The following is a 25258-nucleotide window of genomic DNA, read 5'->3' as shown; positions in this document are numbered from 1 at the left end:
TGGGGTGGCTGTGGGAGCCTTGTGTGCTGAAACTGTGGAGACTCAATGGCTACATTAGGTGTGTGTAGGTGTGGCTCAATTTCTGGGCAATCTAGTGTGCAGCTGCACATGCTTAGAGCTCCTTGGTTGCCTGGGGTAGGACATTGCAGCAGGATCTGTGCTCAGAGTGAGGACTGCACAGATCACTTGTGCAATTCATATGGCAGCATGGATGAGTGTTGCACCCATTGGGGTCTACTACCTGGACACTGATCACCATAGAGGAGAGGAGGTGAGGTTGTGATCACACCAACAGAGGTGACCATTCCTCACCTTCTGTTAACAACAGGAGATCTATCATGTCTGACATGGATGTAACCCTGGATACTTGTCCTACCCTGGAGCACTGAACAGAGCTCCCTGGCCATACCCAGCACACATCTCTGTGTAATCACTGAAAGTGCACACATTCCACTAGGCCACAGGGGCATATTTCAAAGATAAAAGCAATTGGAGGAAAAAACTAACCAGTATCTCCACAAATGCCTAAAAATAAATGCATAAATTTGACAAAAATAAGGAAGACAATATGATGCCCCCAAAGGAACACAAAATTTCAATATTAGAATGTGAAGAAGAGATTAATGAAATGCCAGAAATGGCATTCAAAAGATTAATAATAGGATTACTCAAAAGGAATAAGAAGCAAATCCATAAGTTAAAGAAATCCATACATGACATTTATGAAAATTTTTCCCATGAAATTGAGACTTTAAAGAGAAATCAAGATGAAATATTAGAAATGAAGAATTCAATAGAGCAATGTGATGGAAAGCCTTAACAACATACTTGCTGAGACAGAAGAAAGAATATCCTAGATAGAAAACAAATCTTTGGAAATTTTTCAGTCAGACAAAAAAAAAGAAGAAGGAAGAAGAAGAAGAAGAAGAAAGAAGAAGAAAGAAGAAGAAAGAAGAAGAAAGAAGAAGAAGGAAGAAGAAGGAAGAAGGAAGAAGGAAGAAGAAGAAGAAGAAGAAGAAGAAAGAAGGAAGAAGTTAAAAAACTTTAAAATAGTATTGGAGATTTATGGGATAATATCAAATGACCCAATATATGGGTCTTAGGTGTTCCTGAAGGTGTAGAAAGACAGAATGGATTAGTAGGCCTGGTAAGCAAAATAATTACAGAAAACTTCCCTAATTTGAAAAAAGAAAGGGGCACCCAAGTACATGAGGCACGTGGAATTCCTTACATGCATGACCAGAGATGATCTTCACCACAACGCATCATAGTCAAACTTTCAACAGTGAAACATAAAGAAAAGATTCTAAAATGTACATAAGAGAAATACCAGATTACTTTCAGAGGATCTCCAATTAAACTCACAGCTGGTTTCTCATCAGAAAATCTACAGGCCAGGAGAGAATGGTGAAGCATAGTCCATGTCATACTAGAAAAAAAAACTGTCAACCCAGAATACTGTACCCCACATTTATGAATGAAGGTGAAATAAAGACCTTTCAGAACATAAATTGAAATGATTTGTCACCACTCATCCAGCCTTACAAAAGATGCTTAAGGATGTGCTACAAACAGAAATACTAGAAAGACAGTCATCACTATGAAAGAAGGTAAAGGAAGAAAATCTCCCAGTAAAAATACAAAGGAAACCCAAGGAAAAAATAGGAATATTTACTGAAAAATAACAGGCCCAAGATGTTACTTATCAATAGTAATCTTGATTGTAAAAGGTCTCAACTCTCCAATTAAAAGATACAGATTGGCTGAATGGAATAAAAAAATAACACCTATTTGGGGCCAACAAGAAACACATCTCACTGACATACACTCAGACTGAAAGTGAAAGGATGGAAAAATACATTACATGCAAATGGAAAGCAAAAAGGGCTGGTGTAGCCATCCTAATATCAGACAAAATAGACTTTAACACAAATTTTTTTAAAAGAGATGAAGAAGAGCACTATGTAATTATCAAGGGATCAACTCAATAGGAGATACACTATAATAAATGTATATGCACCCAATTACAGGCACCTGGCTGTTTAAAAGAAACGTTAATGCATCTAAAGGGAGACATAGACTCCAACACAACACTAATAGGGAACTTCAAAACCCCACTTTCATCAGTGGACACATCAACAAGACAGAAAAATCAACAAGGAAAAAACAGAGCTGTCAACACTATGGAGCAAATGGACCTAATTGCTATCTACAGAAATTTTCACCCCACAGTTACAGAATACACATCCTTCTCATCAGCACAAGGAACTTTCTCTGGGATAAAACTATGCTAGGCCATAAAGTAAGTCCCAGAAAATTCAAAAAAATCAAAATCATGCTATGCATCTTCTCTGACCAGAATGAAATGAAGCTGGAAATCAAGAATTCAAGAATCTCTAGATCAAAGACAAACGCGTGGAGACTGAAAAACTTGTTAGTGAATCAACAGTGGGTCATACAAGAAATCAAAATAGAAATCAGAAAGTTTCTGGAAATGAATGGAGAAGATAATACATCATATCAAAACTTATGGGATATAGCAAAAGGAGTGTTAAGAGGGAAATATTTAGCAAATGGTGCCTACATCAAGAAATGGGAATGGTACCACAAAAATTGAAGGACTTGTGAAAATTGTGAAAATTTACCAGAGTCTAACCTGCTGAAAAACAAGGAAGTTTCAAGAAAGGTCAGTTTCTGGGAAACTGCAACTTAGCAGATAACAGGGAATACCAGTTTGGAAACCCCCTTGTGCAATGGTTAAGATAAGTAAAACTGATGTGTACTGAGATAAGTAAAACTGCTGTATACTAAGATAAGTGAAATTACTGTAAACAAAAACCCCATTCCCCTTTGTATTCACTTGCTTAAGATAATTTTGTGGTTTTTGCCTTTAAATACTGCCTGTAACCCTCGTCCAGTACCTCACTCTCTCAGGAGGGAGGGGTCCGTTTTGTGCAAAACGTAAATAAACCGCCTCTTGTGTTTGCATCGCTGGTGTCCAGAGTCTGAATTTCTGGGTCCCCAGGGTGCTACCAAGGACCCCGCCAGCTTTGGGTCCTTCAAAATGACCTATCAGTGAATGTCAAGGACCTAGAAAAACAACCACCAACCAAAGCCAAATTAGTAGGACAAAAGAAACAATTAAAATTATAGAACAAAATTGAAACAAAAATACAAAATATAAGTGAAATAAACAGCTGTATTTTAAAAATAATAAACAAAATTGATATACCATTTGCCCAACAACCAAAAATAGGAGACCCAAATCAATAAATTCAGAGATGAAAAATGATACATAACAACCTATACCACAGAAATCAAAAGAATCATCAGGAATTACTACAAGGAGTTGAATGCCAACAAATTTGGAAAGCTAGAAGAAGTGGGTACATTCCTTGACACACAATCTACCAAAATTTTTTTTAGATTTATTTTATTTGAAAGTCAGAGTTATACAGAGAGAGAAGGAGAGACACAGAGAGAAGTCTTCCATCCGATGGCTCACTCCCCAATTGGCTGCAACAGCCGGAGCTGTGCCAATCCAAAGCCAGGAGCCAGGAGCTTCTTCCAGGTCTCCCATGTGGATGCAGGAGCCCAAGGACTTGGGCCATCTTGTGCTGCATTCCCAGGCCATAGCAGAGAGCTGGATCAGAAGAGGAGCAGCTGGGTCTCGAACTGCCACCCATAAAGGATGCCAGTGCTTCAGGCCAGGGCGTTAACCTGTTGCACCACAGCACTGGCCCCAATCTACCAAAATTGAGTCATGAAGACAGAAAATTTCACAAATAACCAAGATTGAGATTGAATCAGCAAAAAACACCTAAAAAAAGGAAAAGCCCAGGACAGATGGCTTCATTGCTGAATTCTACCTGACATTTAAAGAGGAACTAACTCCAATTCTTTTCAAGCTATTCAAAACAACTAGAAGGAGGGAATCCTCCTGAATTCCTTCTATGAACCTGCATCACCTTAATTCCTAAACCTTAAAAAGATACAATGAAAGAAAACTATAGATCAATATCCCTGAAGAACACAGATGCACAAATCCTCAACAAAATATTATATCATCAAATCCAACAAAACATCAGGATCATTCACCTGGACCTAGTGGGATTTCTCCCTGATATGCAGGGATGGTTCAATATGAGGAAATCAATCAATGTGATGCATCACATTAACAAACTGAAGAACAAAACCATATGAAAATCTCAATAGATGATAGAAAACATTTCATAAAATATAACACCCTTTCATGATGAAAACCTTAAGCAAATTGGGTATCGAATGGACATTCCTCAAAACAAGCAAGGCAATTTAAGAAAAATCCATGACTGGCATCTTACTGAATGGCAAAAAGTTGGATGCATTCCTCCTAAGATCCTGTACCACACAAAGACACCCACTTTCACCATTGCCATTCAATGTAGTACTGCAAGTTCTAGCCAGAGCTATTAGGCTAGAAAAAGAAACCATGGGATACAAATTGGAAAGGTGGATATCAAACTATCCTCATTTTCAGATGACATGATTCTATATATAGGGGAACCAAAAGACTCCACTGAGATACAATGGGAACTCATAAAAGAGTTTGTTAAATGGCAGGATATAAAATTAACAAACAAAAGTCAACAGCCTTTGTATACACAGATGATGCCACAGCTGATTAAGAACTTTTAAGCTCAATCCCATTCACAATAGCTACAAAAAATTCAAGTACATTGGAATACATTTAACCAAGGATGTCAAAGAACTCTATGATGAGAGTTACAAATATTAAAGAAAAAGAAGACACAAAAATGGAAAACTCTTCCATGTTTACGGATTGTAAATATCAACAGCGTCAAAACTTCCATACTACCAAAAACAATTTACAGATTCAATGCCAGCCCAAACTATCAATGAAATTTTTCTCAGATCTAGACAAAATGATGATAATATTCATATGGAAACACAAGAAACCCTAAATAGCTAAAGCAATCTTATATAACATAAACAAAGCTGGAGGCATCAGAATACCAGATTTCAAAATATACTACAGGGCATTTATAATCAAAAGAGACTGGTTCTGGGAAAAATAGAAGTGTAGAACAATGAAACAAAATACAAACTCCAGAAATCATTCTACATATCTACAACCAACTTATCTTTGACAATGGGCAAAAAAAAAATTCCTGAAGCAGAGTCTCTTGAACAAATGGTGCTGGGAAAACTACATCTGCACATGCAGAAGTATCAAACCAGACTCCTGCCTCATGCCTTATATAAAAATCTACTCAAAATGAATCGAAGACCTCAATTTAAGACCTGATATCATCAAATTACTAAAAACCTTGGAGAAACTCTACAAGGCATTGGCATAGGAAATGATTTATTAGAAAAGACCAAAGAAGTACAGGCAATCCAAACCAAAATTGACAAATGAGATTACAGCAAGCTGAGGAGCTTACTAGAAAAAAAAAACACTCAGCAAATTGAAGATGAAACTGACAGAATGGGAGAAAATATTTGAAAACTATGCAATTGATAAAAGGTTAACATCCAGAATCTGTAAAGGGCTCAAGATATTCAACAACAAGAAAACAAACATTCCAGTTAAGAAATGGGCAAAGGACTTGGCCAGGCATTTTTTAAGAAAGAAAATTCAAGGCCAGTGCCACAGCTCACTAGGCTAATCCTCCGCCTGTGGTGCCAGCACACCAGGTTCTAGTCCCGGTTGGGGTGTGGGATTCTGTCCCGATTGCTCCTCTTCCAGTCCAGCTCTCTGCTGTGGCCTGGGAGTGCAGTGGAGGATGGCCCAAGTCCTTAGGCCCTGCACATGCATGGGAGACCAGGAGAAGCACCTGGCTCCTGGCTTTGGATTGACGCAGCGTGCCAGCCGTAGCGGCCATTTGGGTGGAGAAGCAACAGAAGGAAGACCTTTTTCTCTGTCTCTCTCTCACTGCCTAACTCTGCCTGTCAAGCAAGCCAAGCAAGCCAAGCAAGCCAGAACGAAAGAACGAAAGAACGAAAGAACGAAAGAACGAAAGAACGAAAGAACGGAAGGAAGGAAGGAAGGAAGGAAGGAAGGAAGGAAGGAAGAAAGAAAGAAAGAAAGAAAGAAAGAAAGAAAGAAAGAAAGAAAATAAATTCAAATGGCTAACAAATACTTGGAAAAAATGCTTAGGATCAGTAGCCATCAAGGAAATGCAAATCAAAACCACAAAACCACAATGAGGTTTCACCTCATCCCAGTTAGAATGGCTCTCATACAGAAATCAACAAATAAACAACAAATGCTGGCAAGTATGTGAGGAAAAAGGCAGCCTAATCTACTGTTGGTGGGAATGTAAACTGGTGCAGCCACTGTGAAAGACAATATGCAGATACCTCAGAAATCTGAATGTAGACCTACCATATTATCCAGTCTTCCCACTCCTTGGAATTTACCCAAACTAAAAGTAATCTGCATATGAAAGAGTTATCTGTACCCTCATGTTCACTACAGCTCAATTCACAATAGCTAAGATATGGAATCAACCCAGATGTTCATCAACTGCTGACTGCATAAAAAAATTATGGTATACACACACACACACACACACACTATGGAGTACTAATCAGCTTTAAAAAAAAATCCTGTCTTTTGAAACAAAATGGATGTAACTAGAAACCATTATACTTAGTGAAATAAGCCAGTCCTCAAAATCCAGATATCATATGTCTTCCCTGATGGGGTAACTAATAGAGTATAATGTATTTTAGTGAAATGGACATTATGAGATTTGATGATTGTTATAGCCCTTTTCTTTTGAGGAATAGTAGTATTTTCTTCTACTATTTATTGAACTCTTCTACTTACTGTAGTATTAACTTTAAAATCATTAAAAGTAAACTGAAAGTAGATCTTTGTAAAAATTAAGAGTGGGAATGGGAGAGGGAAGAGGAAGAAAGGTTGGAACATGGGCAGGAGGGAAGGAAGGGTGGGAAGTATCACTATGTTCCTAAATCTGTACATGCGAAATACATGAAACTTGTACACTTAAATAAAATTAAAAACAAAAAAGAATGTTTTCATGTGCTGGTTCACTCCCAGATGCCCCCAATGGCTGGGGATTTAAGCTAAGAGCCAGCAACTCAAAGCAGGTATCCCACTTGGAGGGGCAAGAACTCAATGACTTGGACCGTGACTGTTGCCTCCCATGGCGCACATCAACAGGAAGCTGGGATCAGTAGCCAAAGGTGGGGAGCAAACCAAAGTATTCCAATATAATTTAGGTATCAACTGTCATCTTAATGGCTAGGCTGAACACATGTCCCTCGTCAGTAAAATACGTTTTGAAAACAGTTTTTATTGTAATAATACAAAATGCACTTCCACATAAGTTGAATTGACAACATTTTCCCAAATTACTATATTTGATATGCAAGATAAGTTGTACTATTTCCATTCATAGGTAAGGGAATTGAAACAGGACTCAGGGCATCTAAAGTATTATCCCAAAGTTATAAATTAGTAAGTTACAAACCCAAGTAGAGACCAGATGTCTCCTTTTTTAAAATTTATTTACTTGAAAGGTAAAGTTACAAAGTGGAGGAGAGGCAGAGACAGAGACAGAGAGAGAGAGAGAGATCTTTTATCTGCTGGTTCACTCCCCCAAATGGCTACAATGGTTGGGGCTGAGCCACGCTGAAGCCAGGAGCCTGAAACTCCATCCAGGTCTCCTATATGGCTTGCAGGGGCCTAAGCACTTGGGTCATCTTCTGCTGCCATACCAGGCTCACTAGCAGAGAGCTGGATCTGAAGTAGAGTAGCAGGGACTTGAACCTGCACACGTATGTGATGCTGGCATTGCAGGTAGAGGCCTAAAGCACTGTGTCACACTGTTGGCCCCAAGACGAGATTCTTCTGAGTCTTATTTTACCTGTTATTATTTCCATGTTAGAATTTTAACACTTTTAATAGTAATTGAAGCAGAAAAAAACATTATTGGTACATGTTTAGGCATAAATGGATTCACATTTTCACTTTACCATTAATGATCCAAATGAATTCGGAGGAGTTTCTTCTCTAAAATTTACTAATTAATCCAAGATGGAACAATGCATATAAAAGACTTGACAAGTTGTTGGCATATCGAAAGAATTCCTTATAATCTAGTGTTATTATTCTTATAAAAATCTTCCAGCATAAGTATTATTCTTCATGGAAAGACATAAACAGTTTTCAGGAAAATGACATTTGTTTAGTCCTAAAAGAAAAGTACAGTTATAAGCCTCACAACATTTCAATTAAGGGCACATATACAACAGTGATTCTATGATTGCTATAATGATGCTAAAAATCTTATATCCCTAGTGTGTCATAGTGCAACACATTAGTCATATGTTGGTGGTAATGCTGGAGTGAAGAAATTCACTGTACTGTAAGTTGTATATAACATAGCAATGTAATCATTCATAATACATAATATTTGATAAATGTAATAAATAACTATATGTGTTCATTATTTTCTATTCTAAACTTTATTAAAGTATACTACTTTTACTTATTACAAAATAAAATTTATTGTAAAATAGTATGCTGTGGGGGCCTGCACTGTGGCACAGTGAGTTAAAGCCCTGGCCTGAAGTGCCAGCATCCCATATGAGTGCCAGTTCTATTCCCGGCTGCTCCTCTTCCGATCCAGCTCTCTGCTGTAGCCTGGGAAAGCAGTAGAATATGGCCCAAGTCCTTGGGCCCCTGCACCCATGTGGGAGACCTGGATGAAGTTCCTGGCTGCTGACTTCAGATCAGCTCACCTCTGGCCATTGTGGCCATTCCGGGAGTGAAACAACAGACAGAAGACATCTCTCTTTGTTTCTACCTCTCTATAATTCTGTCTTTCAAATAAATCTTAAAAAAAAAGTATACTGTGTTACACTGGAAGGAATCACATATATATTGTGTTTACCATGTCTATCCTTTTTTTAAAGATTTATTTATTTTATTTGAAAGTTACACAAAGAGTGGGGCCCAGGCACTCGGCCATCTTCTGCTGCCTTCCCAGGCAGCTTAGCAAGGAGCTGCAACAGAAGCGGAGCAGGCGAGACTCTAGCCAATACCATCTATTTTGTATAAGTACATATTGTGATATTCACATGATAAAATGGTCCAATGATGAATTTCTCAGCACACATCCCTGTCATTAAGTTATATACGACTGCAGTGTGCATCAGCAACCAATGAACTTAGCCTTTAGTGGTATTCATATAATGTTTCCAATTGGCCAGGCACTCAAATTTACCTATCATCATACTTGTTACCATTTAATTGTTATTATTTTATATAAGAAAATTTGAGTAGCTTGTATCCAACAAAACCACCATTAGCATTAAGATAAAAATCTATACAGTACATGTCTTAGAATTTTACATTTCAAAAACAGCTGAAAAGACACTTTGGTTCATAGCTTCCCAGTTTGTACCACTAAAAACTCTCCCTCCTTATCTTTCGAAATGGGCATATCCTCATGCAATACCAGTGTAGAGATGGCAGTCTATTGTATTACAGTTATATTCATTTTAGGATAACATGCACTCCTTTTTCTCCCCAGAGCTAAAACACACGAAGGGAGGGGGTTAATCTTGTTTTCCGGCAGCTAGCAGTAAGAATGCTAGTTTAAAAGCTCAAAGCAAATTAGCAGATTAGCACACAGAATATTTTTCCTCTGCTTTATGGAAAATATATGATGAGTGCCTTTTATATACCATGTACTAGGGTATATACTTGTATTATTTCAAAGATGCAAAAGCCATTTAAATGATGTTGAAATGGGTTTACCATCTAGATGTTACGACAAAAAAAAAAACACAACAAATCTAGACTTAGTGTCACAAAAAATCAAATCTTTAAAAAAGTCATTTTACTTTACATAGAGTTCTATATGTCTTGTTAGTGGACTTTATTCCATTTTATTTACATTGTTTACTTTTTTAAAGATTTATTTATTTCACTTGAAAGTCACAGTTACATAGAGAGAGGAAAGGCAGAGAGAGAGAGAGAGGTCTCCCATCCGATGGTTCAATCCTTGGATGGTCACAATGGCCAGAGCTGCACTGATCCGAACCCAGGAGCCAGGAGCTTCTTATGGTTCTCCCATGTGAGCGCAGGGGCCCAAGGACTTGGGCCAAATTCTACCGCTCTCCCAGGCCATAGCAGAGAGCTGGATTGGAAGTGGAGCAGCCAGGTCTCGAACAGGTGCCAGCTTTACCCACTACACCACAGTGCCACTCCCTACACTGCTTACTTTTAAACAATTTTATTCATTTTGGGGCCAATGCTGTGGTACACAAGGTTAAGCTGCTGCCCACAGTGCCCGAATCCCACATGGGTGTTCAAGTCTTGGCTGCTCTACTTCCAATCCAGCTCACTGCAAATGTACCTGGAAAAGCAGCAGAAGATGGTCCAAGTCCTTGGACCCCTGTACTCACATGGGACATTTGGATGAAGCTCCTAGCTCCTTGCTTCAACCTGGCCCAGCCCTGGCTGTTGCAGCCATTGGGGAGTTAACTAGCAGATGGAAGGGTTCTCACGGTTTCTCCCTCTCTCTCTGTAACTCTGCCTTTCAAATAAAAAATAAATATTAAAAAAGTTGTATTCAATTTAATTTATTTGAGAAGGAAAGAGGTGGGAGGGTGGAAGAGGAGAGGGAAAGATGGGAGGAGAGAGATAGACAATCTTTCATCTGCTGGTTCATTCCTGAAATGGCCTAAGGAAGGCAAAGCCAAGAGCCCAAGAGCCTGAAACTCAGTCTGAGTCTCCTACATGGGCGGCAGGGACCAAGTATTGCCTCCCAGAGTTTCATGAGAGGAAGCTGGGTTAGAAGCAGAGTAAAGGGCTAAACTAGGCACTTTTATATGGGATGTGTACTGCTGTGTCATACCCTTGCCCCTTACATTTTAAAGATTTTTTTAAAAATTAAGTAACTAGCGGCCGGTGCCGTGGCGTACTAGGTTAATCCTCCACCTGCTGTGCCAGCATCCCATATGGGTGCTGGATTCTAGTCCTGGTTGCTCCTCTTCCAGTCCAGCTCTCTGCTGTGGCCCGGGAAGGCAGTGGAAAATGGCCCAAGTGGCTGGGCCCCTGCACCCACATGGGAGACCTGGAAGAGGCACCTGGCTCCTGGCTTCGGATCGGCATAGCTCCGGCCATTGTGGCCATTTGGGGGGTGAACCATTGGATGGAAGACCTTTCTCTGTCTCTCTGTCTATAACTCTACTTGTCAAATAAATTAACAAATTAAATAACTAATAATTGTTTATATGTTCAGGCAAGTGTATTATGTTTTACTACATGAATACATTATATAATGATCCAATCAGGCTAATACATATCAAACATAGGGGAAACACTACAAGACACTGGCATAGGCAAAGGCATCTTGGATAAGACCCCAGAAGCACAGGCAATCAAAGAAAACATAGACAAATGAGATTACATCAAGTTAGAAGTTTCTGCACAGCACAGGGACATAAAACAAAGTGAAGAGGCAATCAAAAGAATGGGACAAAATATTTGCAAACTATGCAAATGATAAAGGATTAATATACAGAATATATAAGGTACCCAAGAAACATTAAAACAGTCCCTCCAGTTAAAGAAATGGGCAAAATGCATGAAATGTAAACTAGTACAACCATTATAGAAGGCACTATGGAGATTCCTCAGAAATATGAAAATCTACTATATAACCCAGCTATTCTGCTCCTGGGAATTTATTCAAAGGAAATGAAATCAGCACATCGAAGAGTTATCAGTACACCCATGCCTATGGCAGCTTAACTCACAATTGCTAAGATTTGGAATCAACTCAGATGTCCATAAACTGATGACAGGATAAAGAAAATATGGTACATACATGATGAAATACTACTCAATCGTAAAAATAATTAAATCCTTGTTCAACAAGTATATGTACCATATTTTCTTTATCCTGCCAATCTAACAGGTATGAGGTAATATCACATTAAGGTTTTAATTTGCATTTCTCTGCAAATTAGAGATGCTGAAATTTTTGCATATTTTTGGCCACTTTTTTTCTTCTTTAAATAGATGTCTGATAAGGTCATTTTCCCATTTTAAAAAATAAAGTTATTTGATTTCTTATTATTGAGTAGTTTGTATTCTTGGTATACACTGTATATTGACTCCTTATCTGATGTTTGACGAAGAATTAACACTGTTAAAATGTATACACTATCCAACATGATCTATAGGTTCAATGCACTCCGTATGAAAATTCCAAGGTCATTCATTACAGTGCTGGGAAAAACGATAAGGAATCCCAAAAGATCCCAAGTAGTCAAATGCATCTTAAGCCAAAAGAACAAAAATGAAGTTATCACATTATTGGATTTCATTTGGTGAAGTATTAACCTTTTTACTGTAATGTAAACTTAAAATGTTATGTCTAAAACTAAAAAAAAAAAATAGAAAGATATGGAGAAGGAAGGAAGGTAGGAGGGAGAGAGGAGCAGGGCAGAAGAGAATATAATTATGTTCTTAGAACTGTATCTATAAATCACACTGAATCTGTTAAAACTAATCAAAATTAAAATTTAAAATATATCACAAAGCTATAGTGATCAAAACACCATGATACCGCCTTAAACAAAGACACAGCAACAAATGAAATATGATGAAGAGCCCAGAAATAAGTCTGCATATCAACATTCACCCAATTTCTGACAAACATGTCTAGAACACACAATGAGCAAAAGAAAATCTCTTTAATAAATGGTTCTGGGAAAATTGGACAGCCATATGTGGAAGGATGAAAATGGACTCTATATGAACCTCTTATGCAAGTATCAACTCAAAATAAAGACTTAAATAAATGTAAGACCTGAAACCATAATACTAGTAGAATAAGACATGATATTTCTCTGAGCAGTGATTTCTTAGATGAGAACTCAAAAGCATAGGCAATGAAGGTAAATGTAGACAAATAGGGTTGGGCACATTTTTAAAAGCTTCTGCACAGCAAAGCAAACAACAGAATGAGGAGATAACCTATAAACTGGGTGTTATTATTGGTTTCGTTTTGTTTTAAATGTAGGATAGGTCTTACATAACTTCAACTATAATAAATGGCACTCTTAATTGTTCCCAATATAATTAGAATGTGTGGCCATTTTTTGAGAGTGTCTTATTATAATGACAGCTTTTAAAGTTTGAATGCTCAATATGTGCCAGGAGCTGTTAGTAGCAAATCATTATCTCACTGGATTGTTATAAACAACCTTTAATACACACCCTTAATTTGCTCATGTTGCAGGTGAGTAAACAAAGGTTTAAATGATGAAATAAAGTTGGGGAATAAGGGCTTAAATCATAGAGTTTAATTCCAGTATTGGTGTTTTTATTATGGCAGCTAAAGAATATTTTCCTAAACGGGTAAACACAAATGTGAGAATGTAGAACATTACAAGCGGTATACCTTCTGAGCTCATAGCTGACTACGCACAGGACTCAGACTTCCTTGCATCTTGCTTACAGATATGGGGAAAGGATATGATTCTTCCCATTTTCTTTCCCTTCATCTCCATAGCTTTAATAACAAACAGAGAGGCTAACATTTAGGATACATTATAATAATAATAATTCTCATTTGATAATTTGTCCTCTTCCTGTATCCAATAATAATTTCTTTGTTCAGATCAGAATTTTCCATGGGTCTTACACAGAATATACTTCCATAACATTTATTAGTACATGTAAAAATAGAGTTCTGTTGTAAAACAAGCATGGGAAGCATTGGGATATAATCTATTTAACATGCCTCCTCATGGCAATGTTTCTCAAAATCTTTAATGCACATTATACATTTCTAATAAAGGGGCTATACTAAGCAATATTTTCCAATTTAGGAAGGGTAGTGTCCTTTCTTAACAAAACATGCTTATTACTTACTTAATTTATAGGGTGAATTTGGGGGGAGACTATTACAAAAAGTTCAATATCATTTCTGACATAATCAGTTTCACAGCAAGCCTCCATATTTCTCTTTCCCTTGAGCAAATCAGATGTCTTTCTATAGCCCTTGTTACTTAGCTACAGAGTAACCAGAAGAGCTTAATGAATCCTCTGCAAATCAGATTATCAAGAAAGTACATTTTCACAGTCTATTACTGGGATAGTCATTTGGCTTTTTTCATATTAGAAAAAAAGGAGTCATACTTAAAATCTACAAGGTAACACAAGCTGCCTAATAATTTCATTAAATATGCACTAGAGCACATTTTGGGATTCCTTTATTGTAAATAACAGAATTGACAACCACGTTACAGGATCTACATGAAGCATTCCTATAAAAGTACTCCCATAGAGGATCTCAAGTAGATACTTACCCAAAATACCAAATAGCACACATTTTCTGAAATAGGAAAAAATCTGTCAGAAGTTTGTATCTGGAAAGCGAGACATGAATTACTTGTTTCCATTAACTTTTCTTTTATTTTTTTTAACTTGTCAGCAATGTTTGTGATTTAAATCTTATCTAGTTCCTGTAATGATCACTCAGATTATCCTTATGCTACTTTGATAATTTCCTCTTATCCTATATTCTATCATAATTTCTGACCAGAGTAGATGTCTAACATTTATCAAAATAACGTATTCATTGTACTTGCCTAGAGAATAGAAAATTGTCACTATTTTTTCCTCTAATTACACTACCCTGTCCTAAATTCCTGTACACCTTAAAGCTTGAGAAAGTATTTCTTCATTCCTTTACTTTCAGAGGCATCACTACCAATGACTCTCAGAGCTTTTGCCTATAGTCATCACCATGGCCAAATCTGTTTAAATACTAAGAGCAATGCTTTTATAATAGTCAGAACTTTAAATAACCCAGTATTCATAAACTGAGTGGACAAGCAAACTTAACTATAACCGTGATGAGTTATCACATGATGCTTTTTATTTGGCTGGAAAAAAAACTAAGTACTGAGGCTAGAACTGTGGCATGGTGGGTTAAGCCTCCACCTACAGTGCTGGCACCCCATCTGGGCACCTGTTCAAAGTCCCAGCTGCTCCATTTCCAATCCAGCTCCCTGCTACTTCTCCAGGGAAAGCAATGAAGATGACCCAAATGCTTGGGCCCTTGCACCCACATGGGAGACCCAGAGGTGTCTCTGGTTCCCGGCTTCAGATCAGCTCAGTTCTAGCTGTTGTGGCTGTTTCGGGAGTAAACCAGCAGATTGGTAGATTGTCTCTCTCTCTCTCTCTCTCTCTCTCTAACTCTCTAACTCTCTAACTCTCTAACTCTCTAACTCTCTAACTCTAACTCTGCCTTTCAAAGAAATAAATGTATCTTCAAAAAAAAAAAACCCACGTATGGACATATGCCACAATATGAATATATGAATGAACTTAAAAATACCAAGCTAATTGAGAGATGCCAGTCACAAAAGGCATATTTATGATTCCATTTATTTGATGGCAAACTCATGGAGATAGAAATTAGTGGTTGCCTAGAGCTGGGTGCTGCAACAAGAGCAAAAGGAATTTTAATTTGGTGATAGCAGTCTTAAAACTTTTTTTGTGGTACTCATTATGCAAATGATATATTTACTAAAAATAATTGAATTATATACATAAAATGAGTGAATTGCTGACATGCAAATTATATCTAAATTATTAAAAGTACTAGGGAGTACAAGTATACTTAAAGCAAAGGTGCTGTCATCATCATATGCTTATTACCTAACATATTTTTGTTAAAAACAAAAGTTGTTTTTCTACAGACATTCTGTACCAGAAATGAGTTTGATAATATTATTTTTATTCTAGTAACTGTTTAAGATCATTGGTAACTATACTAAAAGACTCAGTGAATATGTTTTTACCCACTGGAGATGAACATTAAATTTTCAGTGTGGCTAAAAGTATTACCATAGACCAATCCCCTTTTGCTCTTTAATTCCTTATCTGTGGGAATAAAAATGACACCCCCACTTTTCAAAGTATTTAAATATTCACATTCAAGTGGAATACCTTCTAAACATGGAATAGTGTCAATGAAGCTATTTTTTAAAGACTTTATTTATTTATTTGAGAAATGGAGTTACAGACTAATAGAGGGAAAGAGAGAAAGGCTTTCCATTCACTGGTTCACTCCCCAAATGGCCGCAATGGCTGGAGCTGGGCCAATCGGACACCAGGAGCCAGTAGCTTCTTCCAGTTCTCCCACACAGCTGCAGGGCCCAAGCACTTGGGGCATCTTGTATTGCTTTCCCAGGCCACAGCAGAGAGCTGGATAGGGAGAGGAGCAGCCAGGACAGGAACTGTTGCCATATGGGGTATAGGCACTGCAAGTCAAGGCTTAGCCCACCACACCACAGTCTGGCCCCTCACTTAAGCTATTTAAATAATGAACTGAGATGATCATTGTTTTAAGAAAGTTTCTAAGCAAAGTTTAGTTCCATTTTATTTTGTTTTAATATGTTGGGAATTGAAAGATACATTTCCCCATTATAAGTATGCCAAATTTAATCCTTTTTTAAGATAAAGATCAAAATTAGTAAAAACAGTAAAGTAGATACTAGTTTCTATTAATACATTCAGACATGATTACTGAGGGATATTTAATTGAAAAATTTTATAAGTAGTTAGCTAGTTCAAAGTTAAATGTTTTTCTATATATATTTGAGAAAAATCCATGTGATCTGTTTGCAATATAATAATTCATGTATATTAAAATAGCTACTCAAAATTATTTTTACAATTCAGATAATTAGGTAAAATATGTATTTTTAGGTTAAGAAAGCCAATCACTAGCTTTTTTATATACCTTTTTCCTTGCTAAATAAAATTAAAAATTGCAACAACCTGAAGCTTTCTCTGACATTATCTGAACAATTTTAAACAAAATAGAAATTTCAAAGAAAATTGAAGTCTTAGAGAATACATGTGAAGTTATTTCTATTACTTTCATTTTTAAAATACTCATTCCATACAATCTGGAGATAAATAAAACCACATTTTATAAGGAAATCATTAGACTCTGACAGCAAAAAATTAGGCTGAATACTAATTTATCTTTCAAATTCTGCTTTTCCTAATGATACTAATCAATGCTTGAATTAACAAAAAATGAAACAGTAAAATGTAAAAAGAACAATAGAGTGGCTTAAAACAGAAAAATCATTGTGCAAGATAGGTCTAATTATATAAAGTATATAAATTATACAAGTTACAGACTTCTTGGCTACATAGTCTTGGAGAAGTTCTTAGCATCTGAGTGCCTGATCATCTATAAAATGGATCAATAGAGTATCAACAAGGATTGAGATAATATATGTAAAATATATATAGTAAGTTACCAATAAATAAGAAACTTAATGACTATTTGCTAAATAAGGACCAATGAATTCTACTCTAGAATATTAGTAAAGGTACAAATTATGATTTCTCATAATTTCTATTTAAGAAATAAAGGTCTAGCACTCCACTTAAACAGCTCTTCGTGTTTGTGTATTCCAGGTTACTAAAGCCAAAGAACAAATTTTTTCCTCCATTATTTTTTTGAAGATTTATTTATTTGAAAGGCAGAGACACAACGAGAGAAAAGGAGGGAGAGAAAAAGAGAGATTCCCCATCCGCTGGTTCATTCCCCAAGTGGCCACAATGGCTGGGGCTGGGACAAGCTGACACCAGAAGCCTGGAGCTTCGCCTGCATCTCCCACATGGGTGGCAGGAGCACAAACACCTGGGTCATCTGCTGCTGCTTTCCAGTCAGGTTAATTTGGGTTGAAAAGTGAGTGGGAAGTGAGCAAATGAACATAGGGCAAACGAAAACTCTGAGAAAATTTGAGAAAGGAAGATGATAGATAGTAATGAGATTATGGGTATCTGTTTATAATTATGTTTCAGCTTTGTTCTGATGGGGAGACCTTCATGTTAGTGGGAAGGAGCCAGTTGAAAGGAAAGGTTGATAGTATAAGTTTATGAGAAGCCAGGGTAGGGTGGGATCTTAAGTGCGTGTTGCAGTGTGAGTTTAGACAGGAGAAAGAAAAACTCCTTCCTTAGAACAGGAGAGGAGAGGAGAATGGTTGCAGATCTTAGTAAAAACTGTTTTTTGTTGTTTGAATGATAACAGTCCTCTGTGATGCCTTTTCTGTTCTCTGTGATGTAGAAAGTAAAGCCATCTGCTAAGAATGAGGGGGAAAGGAAAGTTTGAAGATTGGGGAAAGTATCAAAGGCCTAAAATAGGCTTTTGGTAAATAAGAGAGTAAATTTCCCAGAGAAGGGTTATGAATTACCAGGCAGTTTGAGAGAACCCACCAGAGACTGGTAATCATAAATTTATAGTGGAGTCCAGTGTGCCTTTTTATGTCACTCTGTCCAGCAGCCTTTGGGGGTGTCTTTGAATGCAGACATAAAGAAAATGGATAGTTGAGTTAATTCAGAGTTGAGGGTTAGCCACATGGAAATGATGAAAGGTGGGGACAAAGAATTTGGGATGTTGGCAAAAATGTTACTGAATGATGGATCATGGAAATTTCTTTAAAATATTTATTTGAAAGGCAGAGTTACAGATAGAGAGGAAAAGATAGAGAGATCCTCTCTCTGTTAGTTCACTCCCCAAATGCTGCAGTAACTGAGACTGAGCCAGGCTGAAGCCAGGAGCCAAGAACTCTATCTGGGTCTCCCACTTGGGTGGCAGGGATCCAAGTATTTGGACCATCTGCTGCTGCTTTCCCAGGTGCATTAGCAGGGTTCTGAATTGGAAACAGAGCAGCCAAGACTCAACTGGAGCTCATGTAGTTTTCCAGCATTGCAGCTGGCCTAACCCACTGTACCACAACACTGACCCCTTGATCATGGAATTTAGGTGGACTAGGCTTTTTCGTATCAGTTAGCAATTGATATGTAATCAACAACTTTGATTAGTCAGTAATTTTATTGGTGGGGTAGTAGGTTATTCATGTAATGTTCATATTTAAAGTTTTGGTTACATGTTTTGCATATAAAGGTATTTAAGCTGAGCATGAGAATTTAAGCAAAATGAGATTCATTTTAATAAGCCTAAGATGTTAATTCATCTTTATTACTAATTTATAATTGCTGTATTTTTTTATAACATGATTTTTAGTTGTTGCATTTCTTTCAATCAAGTTGTTTCCATTTTGATTATCACATTTCCACATTGTTTTGAGCAAAATATAATCTTAAGTGTTGTAACTTTTTGGCTTGTTATTATCTCTTTATTACTTGTGTTAATTACATGTATTCCATTTGTTGTGAAGCAATTCAGGAATAGATAGTAAACTGATAAGTCGTATATGAAAAAAAAAAGAAATAAAGGAAGGGTAATTAAGGGACAGAGAGCACTGATGTGTTGATTCACTCCCCCGATGCCTGCAGACAGGGTTGCCAGCAATGCAGGAACCCAATTCAAGTCCCCCACATCGGTGGCAGGAACCCAATTGCTTGAGCTGTCACCTGCTGCATTACCAGAAAGCTGGGATCAAGAACCAGAGTCAGGATCTGAACTCATGTACTTCAATATGGGATGTAGGCATCATAACCAGCTTGTTAACTGCTAGGTCAAATATTCATTTCCTGTTTGTAAATATTTCTAAATAGTCTCAAAGTCATTTATAAATATTGGTAAATGATTTCCATAAAGGATAGATTAAATCTGAATATTTTCTCCTCCATAACCAAAAAGTGTCCTTTAAACAGCCTTTAGACCTCATGACTTCATTATAGTACCTCCTGCCTCTTCCCTACTCAAAGTGCCAAACAAATTCTGTTCTATTCACTTCTAGATAAAGCAGGAGAAATGAGTGGAAATATTTGTCCACAACTTATATCCTCATATTTTACCTTGTAATACTGAAAAGATAGATCATACAGTGTGTAAAATATATAGACATATTCATGCCGTACTTACCCTTTATTTCCCTATAACCTCAGAACCAAAAAAAAATTTTTTTTAAAAAGAATTCTAAGCTGGTGCCATGGCTCATCAGGCTAATCCTCCACCTTGCAGCGCCGGCACACCGGGTTCTAGTCCCAGTCAGAGCACTGGATTCTGTCCCGGTTGCCCCTCTTCCAGGCCAGCTCTCTGCTGTGGCCCGGGAGTGCAGTGGAGGATGGCCCAAGTGCTTGGGCCCTGCACCCCATGAGAGACCAGGAGAAGCACCTGGCTCCTGCCTTCGGATCAGCGCGGTGCGCCAGCCGCAGCAGCCATTGGAGGGTGAACCAACGGCAAAGGAAGATCTTTCTCTCTGTCTCTCTCTCTCCCCACTCTGCCTGTCAAAAAAAAAAAAAATAGAGTTCTAAGACACCACTGGGGACTGAATAAATGATGAAGCACTTTGTTTGCCTGCTCCAGTCACTCATTTTACTGGATCATTAAAAGTTTATGAGAATGATATGCCTCACAATCATAAAAATATGAGAAAGAGCACACTCTCAATTTATGACTTGTTATCATAATGTATATGGGATACACATATTTGCGGCAACATTTTGTATTAGGTAAAGGAATCATGGTTTCAAGATGTCCATTCAAATGACAGGGCACTTAAGATTAATCTGTTTGCCAAAGTGGTACACTGACACAGAAAAAACGTCCAGTGCCTTAAAGATTATATTAGGATAGTTAATGTGATTTATTCACCATTCGTTTCTAATTTTGAGAAGAAATTTTGCACTCCTCATATCAACTGGTTGTTATTGTGGGTTTATACTCAAATTCAATATATTTTTAAAGCTTGTCATATAACCAAATTTTGAAGGGTCTTAGAAAAAAATCCAAAGGACTCTAATACAGAGTCCAGACTCTTTAAACCAATGATTCTCCATCCTTCACATTAATAAATTTCATCTGGGGATCCTAATAAATTTCATATTCTGATTCAGTACTTTTTGGACAGTACCTGAGATTCTGCATTTATAATATTCTCCAGAGATTCTGAGGCTACTAATCCACAGACCACACTTTGAGTAGCAAAGGTTTAACGTCACCATCATATTCACAAGGCAAGAATAAAAAATTAGAAAAAAATGGAAGTCCATTATGAAATAAATCTTAAAACCTAATGAGCAAGTTAAAAAGAAAAAAAGAAACGAGTGAAGAGAAAAAACACTGCTTAAAGAGCGAGAAATCCATCACTCTGCAGGAGTACACTGCAGATTCTTGTCTTTTCTCTCTGGATATATGCTATCCATCTTAAATATATTTTTCGAATTCTATGTAAAACAAGACAAAATTTAAGGCTCCAACAAACTTGGAAGGGGATAAAATTTATATGTTTATTTACATTATCCTCTAATATTTACTTCAATTAAAATGTAAACAAAATTCTATAATATCATCGAGTATGACTTTTCTACTAAAGACATTATAGATACATTGCATATTATTGCACAGTTGTTTCAGATTTTAAAATATTGTATACTTATCACTATTTCATAATTATGATGATTTTTAACTCTAGAATTGTCTAGATATCATTGTATAGTGCAATAGAGTGACTATTACCATTTTATAACTTTTACTACCCTAATAACAAATCTATTATAAAATGTTTTTATAAGGTTTTACATTTTATTTCATGTATTTTCAAAACATTTTTCTTAGATGTCTCTAGGTGATACCGTACTGTGAAAGCATTTAATGTCAGAATCCAGTCACTCATAATCTGTCTACTTCTTTATTCCATCTGATTTAGGTTATATGACATTTCTTTTTTTTTTTTTTTTGACAGGCAGAGTGGACAGGGAGAGAGAGAGACAGAGAGAAAGGTCTTCCTTTACCGTTGGTTCACCCTCCAATGGCCGCTGCGGCCGGCGCACCGTGCTGATCCAAAGCCAGGAGCCAGGTGCTTCTCCTGGTTTCCCATGCGGGTGCAGGGCCCAAGGACTTGGGTCATCCTCCACTGCACTCCTGGGCCACAGCAGAGAGCTGGACTGAAAGAGGGGCAACCGGGACAGAATCCAGTGCCCCGACTGGGACTAGAACCCGGTGTGCCAGCGCCACAAGGTGGAGGATTAGCCTATTGAGCTGCGATGCCGGCCAAGGTTAGATGATATTTCTACCAACAAGTATCTGATGCTCCTTGTTCCCTTCAAAGGTTTATTATATCCTTCTAGGTTTATTACTTGATATCCCCCCACATTAGCCCCTGCATAACTGTTTTATTGTCTTTATCACTTTTTTCAAAGTGTGCAGGAGCTAAATTCAACCCCTGGAAAAAGGACGATCTCTTCAACAAATGGTGCTCAGAAATTGGATCTACACATGCAGAAGTATGAAACAGGATCCTTACTTTACACTTCATACAAAAAATCAAGTCAAAATGGATCAATGATCTAAATCCATGACCTGATACCATCAAATTACTAGAGGAGGACATTGGGAAAACTGCAAGATATAGGCATATATAAAGACTTCTTGGAAAAGACCCCAGAAACACAGGCAAGCAAAGCCAAAATAGACAAATGGGATTACATAAAGCTAAAAAGCTTCTGCACTGCAAAGGAAATAACAAAGTGAAGAGGCAACTAACAGAATGGCAGAAAATATCTGCAAACTTTGCAACTGATAAAGGATTAATATCCAGAATCTATACAAGTTCAAGAAACAACAAAAAAATAAACAACCCAGTTAAGAAATGAGCAAAGGACTTGAACAGGCATTTTTTTCAAAAGAGGAAAATTCAAATGGCCAACAGACACATGAAAAAAATGCTCAGGACCATAATGACATTTCACTTCTCCCCAGTTAGAATGTCTCATACAGAAATCAAAAAGCAATAAATGCTGAGGAGGATGTGGGAGAAAAGGTACCTTAATCCACTATTGGTGAGCATGTAAACTAGTATATATATTGTGGAAGTCAGTATGGAGATTCCTCAGAAATCTGAAAATAGATTATGTGATCTAGCCATCCCACTCTTGGGAATTTACCCATGTAAAATGAAATCAGCATATTAAAGAGTTATCTGTATCCTCATGTTTATTGCAGCTCTATTCACAATAGCTAAGACACAGATGAACCCAGATGTCCATCAATTGGTTATCGGATAAAGCAAATGTGATATATATACACCATGGAATACTACTCAGCCATGAAAATGAATGAAATCCTGTCTTTTGCAACAAAATGGATTCAGCTTGAAACCATTATACTTAGTCAAACAACCCAGTCCCCAAAAGACAAATATCATAGTTTGCCTGATCTGTGATAACTACCAAAGTACAAAAAAAGTAATATATCCGAGTGAAATTGACATTTTGAAATTTAATTATTATTTACAGTCCTTGTCTCTATTGTTTTGGAACAGTGGATTTTTTTTCCTTATTACTATTTAATTCTTTTCTTAGTGGAGGCTTTATCTTATGATTATAAAATAAACTTAAAATATGCCATTAAATATTAAAATGAAAAGAAAGGAAAGAGGATGGAGCTTGGGAGCATGGGCAGGTGGGAGGGTAGAGTGGGAAGTGTCACTATACTCCTAAATCTGTATATATGAAATACATGAAATTTCTTCACCATATATAAAAAAATTTTTTAAAAATGTAAAAACAGATGTGTGCCTTTGCATGTATCATTACCACACTCAGAAAGTTCCAAAAAGGAAGGGAATATGACTTGTTGCTATTTATTTTCCATGTATGTTACCTAATAATCACTTTTTTATATTTGTGGGGAACACAGAAGGAAAAGAAAATTTGCTTCCCACCTGAAAAAAATGGGTAGGTATTGAACTTGATAAAGGGAAAAACTCCCAGTATGAAAGGAAAGGATGTCCCTCTAAGAAAGCATAAAAGACAGTGTTGAGATGGGCTTCTTTGGGAGCTCAACCGTATATTTGCATAATTGGAGAACAGAGGCAAGGTGTTAGGTTATATTGAAAGTAAATTGGGTCATGAGTACTTGTTTTAAGAACACCTTGAATTTCACTGATTCCTGAAGCAAAACATAAAAGAAACTCCCTGGAAGTCCACTCCTTTAATTAGAATAATTCTTCTCCAAAGAGTTAGAACAATTTAGGGCCTATAAGAAGGCTCCAGCTTTATATTTTCTACAACTATTTAACTTTCAAAGTTTTCAGATTTTCAGCAAAAAAAATATATTTTACCAAGACTCCTTTTATTCATTCAGTGGAAAGACCTCTGGCATCACAGAGAAAATATTTTCATGAAGCTGAAAAATTAGCACAAAAAGTACCAAATGCCAAAGTAATGCTTTAAAGCATGGGGGCTTAATTCTGTAGGAAAAGTTTCCTTCAGCTACCTCTAATTTTTGGCATACTAGAAAATTTAATCAGGCCTGAGAAAACTTCCCTGGCTCCACTGTAACTATCTTCCTCAAAGCACCATTAATGATTGCCTAGCTTTAGAAACAGCCCCCTTAGTGGTCTTCCTGCTTCTGCCTTTGTCCATGTTCATCTGTTCTCAACAAAACATTCAGGACTATTCTTGAAACATCTCAGGCTGATCTTGTCACAACTTAACTCTGAACACCCCAAATGGTTTCTCCATTCAACCTGAATGAAAGCCACAATCTTCAAGTGCTAAACCACCTATCTCCAACTCTCTTGTGAACTCATTTCTTCTCCTTTCCCCTTATCTCGCTCTTCTAGAAGTCCATGGACTGTTCTGTTGTTGCTTGGAGTATTACATCCGTATTAGATTTGTGATGACATGTAGAACTCTTTCCTTCAATTTATGCACAGTTCCCTCCTTCACAACAATCGAGCATTTGTTCAAAAGTCAACATCTCAATAAACCTTCCCTGAATAAGGCTATTTTTATTTCTACAAACAACGAGCCTGGGATCTCTTATAAAACTTTCTGCTTTGTTTCCCTGTACTAATCTTTTTTTTAATAATTTTTTTAGCTTTATATAAATTTCCAAAATACGGCTTATGAATTACAAAGGCTTCCCCATCCACAACTTCCCCCCCACCCGCAACCCTCCCCTTTCCTACTCGCTCTCCCCTTCCATTCCCATCAAGATTCATTTTCAATTCTCTTTATATACAGAAAATCAGTTTAGTATATATAAAGTAAAGATTTCAACAGTTTGCCCTCACATAGCAACACAAAGTGAAAAGTACTCTGTTGGAGTACTAGTTATAGCATTAAATCACAGTGTACAGCACATTAATGACAGAGATCCTGCATGATATTTTTTTAAAAAATTGATTAATTTTCAGCCGGCGCCGTGGCTCACTAGGCTAATCCTCCGCCTTGCGGCGCCGGCACACCGGATTC

The sequence above is a fragment of the Lepus europaeus genome, chromosome X, assembly GCF_033115175.1.
Source record: "Lepus europaeus isolate LE1 chromosome X, mLepTim1.pri, whole genome shotgun sequence".
NCBI classification, from domain to species: Eukaryota; Metazoa; Chordata; class Mammalia; order Lagomorpha; family Leporidae; genus Lepus; species Lepus europaeus.
This window is presented reverse-complemented; position numbering follows the sequence as displayed.